This window comes from Anser brachyrhynchus, assembly GCF_964034855.1.
Source record: "Anser brachyrhynchus genome assembly, contig: SCAFFOLD_176, whole genome shotgun sequence".
In the NCBI taxonomy this organism is placed as follows: domain Eukaryota; kingdom Metazoa; phylum Chordata; class Aves; order Anseriformes; family Anatidae; genus Anser; species Anser brachyrhynchus.
In genome coordinates, this window is record NW_027663477.1 from 274,951 (window position 1) to 280,230 (window position 5,280).

The window sequence follows — 5,280 nt, forward strand, 5'->3', positions numbered from 1 at the left end:
CCCCAACCCCCTCCAGATGCAAGCCCGAAAGGTTAAAAACAGCTCCAACCCCCCAACCCCCCCCGCCCCGCCCCGCGCAGACGCAGGCCCCAAAGGTGTACAAGCAGTTCCCAACCCCTCCAAGGCAGGCCCCAAAAGTGTACAGGCAGGCCCCTACAGTGTAGAAACGCTCCAACCCCCCCCCTTCCACCTCGAGGGAGGCCCTCCCCCCCCAGTATACACGAAGCTCCCAACCCCCTCTCAGAGGAATGCCTAAAAAAGTATACAAGCAGCTCCTAACACCCCCCCACCCCCCCCCCAAAAGAGGCAGTCCCCAAAGGTGTACAAGCAGGCCCTCAAATCCCTTAGGTGTACAAGCAGGCCCTTCAAATCCCTTAGCCCCTGCGCCAGCTTTATTGGCGAGCAGCGAGGCTGGGGGGGGAGGGGGGCAAGACAGCCTTAAATAAAATACAAATATAAAAAGTGTTATAAATGGCTGTTATAAATCCAAATAGGATTACAATCAAAGTTTACAATTTATTAAACGAATAGAGGCAAGCAAGCAGCGCTGGGTGCGCCGGGAGTCTCTGCTCCCCCAGGACGCACACCTGTTACGTAAGGCGGCTGGTTTTGATGCTCCCAGGCTAATACATATTCATTACTACTTCGAGAAGAGGCAGGGTTATTAGAATTGGTTTCCGGAATCCGAAACCCCTCCCAGGGGCGCCTGCGTACCAGTCTCTGGTGGTCTCTCGGGGCTTGCTCGGGCTGAATGCTGGTTGTCTTCCTCCCAGGCTTTTGTCCTTCAATTGTCCTTCAGCTCCCCCTTCCTCCTCGTTTGGGAGCCTCTGCGCCGGATTTCAGAAACTCTAGCAACATCCCCTGCAGTAGTCAGCACTTTTCCCTAAAAACCCCTTTGTTCTCTTATCACCTAGACCCGGGCCTCGATGTTAACCCTTCAAATCCCTTAGTGACACGAATTGCTGGACCATTCCTTACAAAAGGAAGGATAAAATATGTAGAGGAGCAATGGCACACGCGAAAGCCCAGCGCCGCGGGCAGAGGCAGCGAAGGTTGACGGCAGAACAGTGCTCGGTTTGAACACGGAGAGGGAAAGCGAGGGGAAGGTGGCCGAAGCCGGCCGCAGTCTCTGAGCTCTCCTCCTCCTGATTGTTTTCTCTCAAAGCCATTTCTGTCTGTGTGCGGGCACCCGGAGCCGGCAGAAGTCCCCGTGAAGTCCTTCGGCAGGACGGAGGGCTGCGTGGGCTCCAGTGAGAGAGGGAGTTAGGAGAATCTTATCAAGTAGAGATAGAGCGCTGACAGCGTTAAACTAGGATGCTACTTAGCGTCTTTGCTAACTATGGTGCATTGTGCCAATTAACTAAAGCAAGAAGCCTTGGGCCCCTTACCAAGGTCAGTCTCCTAATAAGAGAGTGAGCCTGTCTTAAGAAACTGGGAGAAACTGGTCCTGCAGATGGACAAGAGCCAAGGAGCAACTGAGTCTGTGCAAAGACAAGAGGTCAACTAGCGGTGACGAGGAAGAGTCATCAATCTTCATGCCCACGACCTCCCGTGCTGCCCAGCGCTGAATAAACATACCTACTTTACAATCTCACTGATTGTGGAGTCCCTTTTCCGCAAGTCACTAGCAGCGGTTTCTTCCGCAGAGGTTTTCCCAGAGCCGCTTCAAAGCTTCCCTCGCGGAGCTGGGGCATCGCAGGGGGTCGTCAAAGCACGCACACACACACACACACACACACACACACACACAGGCGTTGTTGTCCAAACAGAAAGTATTTACAACAAATTCGACAAGCGGTTTTCCTCTGCCAGCAGCAAATGCCTGAGGGCCCCTACAGCTTCACAAATCATAGCACAAAGAGCCTAAAGTTCCTCTAAAATTTAGGGAAATGATTCAAAATAGATCTGCTAGGGGAAAACGATCACTGGCGGCAGGGTACACAATACACGCGAGTCTCAGCTCTCCTCCGCAGGGTCAGTGCCCACGCCCAAGTGCGACGCTGATGGCACCCGAACATTTGCTGTAGCAGGCAGCAGAGCCAGCAGCTCAGGGGAGCAATTTTAAAAACCAGGAGGCACTTAAACCAACCCTTAATTGACCCAGTTACTGCAGGAGAGTCCCGACTACTCGCCCTGGAGTCCTACTGTCACCAGCAAAAAGCACCAACCAAAGCTTGGGGGAACTTTGGTACAGCACAAGAGAAGGGAGTGGGGGTAGCGTAGCCGTATCGCAGGGCTGCTGCTTTTCACACCATTTTATCATCCCTGATAATTGAAAGTAAGGCCGGGTGGGCTGACCCCACCACCACCACTCCTGGCAGCATGTTTGGTCCACAACGCTAGAATAATTATTTTGCTCCCTCCCGCCCCTACAGCTTCATCATCTGAAAAGATTACAGTCAAAACAATGGCATACACAAATAAAAGTCAAGAGTTGACATAGTAACTCCGGGATTTGGGTATCAACTGTCCGAGAAATCAGAACACCCAGGCTTCACAATGTGCCCAACATCGAGCTGTGCCAAGGGGGGCGGAAGGAAGAAGCTTTCCGTTTAAGCCTTCAGAGCATCGCTCCATCACTACGTCAATTCACAGCCACCACAGCGTGCCGATGGACATCTTTCTGTGCCAAAAGAAACAAGTGCTTTGTCCTCTTGATATCAAAGGTAGCCACCTATAGTTACGGAACCATGCACAAGACCTTAACTCTGACCAGCAGGAAAACTTAGGACAACTGAGTGCAGATCCTGCCAATTTCTACCAGTTCCAACTGTGCTTTAAGTCTCATTGCAAAGCCTCAGTTAGAAAAAGGATCACCTCGGGGTATCCAACAAGAAGAAGAGTTTTTTTTTTTGTTTTTTTTTTTTGTTTTTTTAATATACCATAGGACTATGCAGTTCAATCATCAATCATCTTGGAAAGCTCAAGGAGGAGGTCATCCTCATCCTTCCCTGGGTCCAAGTCGAGCTCGGCTTCCAGTATGCCGTCTGAGAGTTCCCAAAGTAGCATCTCTAAATCCTCGTCTACAGATACGGGCGCGTTGCCTGTGGAACTCAGCCGGCGTGTCCTTGCTTCTTCTAGCTGGGAAGAAGCTGAAGTCGAGCTTGAGAACTCCATTGGCTCCATGGATTCTGCTTTGCTTCCAAGATGTGCTTCAGGTCTTGGCAGAGCAAGGAAGAGAACAATCAGTATATGCCATTTCTTAACGGGAAATCCCTTTTCTGCAAACCGGCTCTTAAAACCGTAGCCAACCCCTCCTGCACTTCAATCTTACCCAGGAATTGTTATTCAATTAACCCAGGGCTACATTTAGAGCCCAATATATTAGCAGGTACATTTTTCAGTTTGGGGGTTTCTCTGTGAAGCCAGAGCACCCGGAGTCTAGCAAAGATGGGAAACCAACATGGCCTCCCGGAAGCCCAGTGTCCGAGAACTACATCTCCCGGCATGCTCTGGGAAAACAATATGGACTCCCGGAAACCCGGTGGCCAAGAACTACATTTCCCAGCACTCCCCAGAAAATTGAGCCTCGCAGCGTGCCGTAGGACGCCATTTTTTGCTCTGTTACATTACCGGTTTCGTGTTTATGGAGGGTTTTCCCGCCGTTTTGGGGGGTTTCCCCTCAATTTCGGGTTTTCAGCTCTCCATTTCAGAGTTCTTCCCCGCAATTTTGGGGTTCCTTCCCCTAATTTGGTGCTTCGCCCCCCCCCCCACTTTTGGGGTTCCCCCTCCATTTTGGGGATTCCCCCCAGTTCCAAGCCCCCCACAATTTTGGAGGCCCCCACCATCCTTTCTTGGCCTGCCACCCTAATATTAAGGTTCTTTCCCCCAATGTTGGGGTTCTCACCACATGTTTGAGGTTCCTTCCCTTAATTTGGGGCTTAGCTCCCCGGGATCTGGGGCTTTAACCCCAATTTTGGGGGTCCCCCCCAAGTTTGGGGATTCCTCCCCAGGTCTGGGGGGGGTCCACATTCAATTCTGGAATTTCACACTTCCATTTAAGTCTTCTTCCCCCCAATTTGGGGGTTCGCCCACCCAATTTTGGGGGTTCCTCCCCTAATTTGGGGGGGACACAACCGATTGTAGAGTCCCCCACCCTCCTTTTTTGGGTTCCCCCCTAATATTAAAAGTTCTTCCGCCCAATTTTGGGGGACCCCACAATTTTGACGTTCCTTCCCCTAACTTGGGGCTTCAACCCTTCAATTTTGGGGGGGGCTCCCACCCTCTTATTTTGGCCTTCCGCCCTAATATTAGGCCTAACCCCTAAGAACCTTGACCCCTAACGCTATGGCAACCACGGATCTAACCCTAACCCCTACCCCAACAAACCCTAGAAACCCTAACCCTAAAAACCCTTACAGCCCTAACCCGATAAAATTTACCACACTAAACCCCTGAAGACTGTTCTGGGGGGTCCACATTCAATTCTGGAATTTCACACTTCCATTTAAGTGTTCTGCCCCCCCAATATGGGGGTTTGCCCACCCAATTTTGGGGGTTCCTCCCCTAATTGGGGGGGACACAACCAATTTTGGGGGGGACACAACCAATTTGGGGGGGGACACAACCAATTTGGGGGGGACACAACCAATTTTAGAGTCCCCCACCCTCCTTTTTTGGGTTTCCCCCAATATTAAGAGCTCTTCCGCCCAATTTTGGGGGACCCCACAATTTTGACGTTTCTTCCCCTAAATTGGGGCTTCGACCCTTCAATTTTGGGGGGGGCTCCCCCCTTAGTTTGGCCTTCCACCCTAATATTGGGCCTTAGCCCTAAGAACCCTGACCCCTAACACTACGGCTCCCACGGATCTAACCCTAACCCCTACCCCAAAAAACCCTAGAAACCCTAACCCTAAAAACCCTTACAGTCCTAACCCGATAAAATTTACCACACTAGACCTACGCCTAAAAGCCCTAACCCTAAAAATTAAGACCCTCTAAACCCTAACCCAAAACGTAAAGATTCTCAAAGCCCTAACGCTGGAGACCCTAACCTTAAAAAAAAAAAAATAAGACCTTAAAACCCTAACCCTAAATACCTGACCATAACTAAAACCCTAAGACCCTAACCCTAAAAACCCTATCAACACTAAAACCACAAAATACTTTAAAACCTTAACACACTAACCCCCAAACCCTAACCCTTGTAACTCCAACCCTAACAACCTTAAAATCCTAACCCTAAACCCTGGAAACCCTAACCCTGAAACCCAACCCTAGTGCCTTAGCCCTGAAACCTTAAAACCCTAACACCTTATTAGAAACACTCTGTAACCAATA

General features: G+C 50.4%; 1 long non-coding RNA gene across 1 annotated transcript; it reads right to left on the minus strand.

Moving 5' to 3' along the window:
- Positions 1-374: 374 nt before the first annotated feature.
- LOC308187431 lies at positions 375-5,206 on the minus strand. The gene is made up of 2 exons (XR_013944684.1): positions 3,275-5,206; positions 375-3,160 (listed from the first exon to the last, which is right to left on the minus strand). It is a non-coding gene; the product is annotated as an uncharacterized lncRNA (long non-coding RNA).
- Positions 5,207-5,280: the final 74 nt, after the last annotated feature.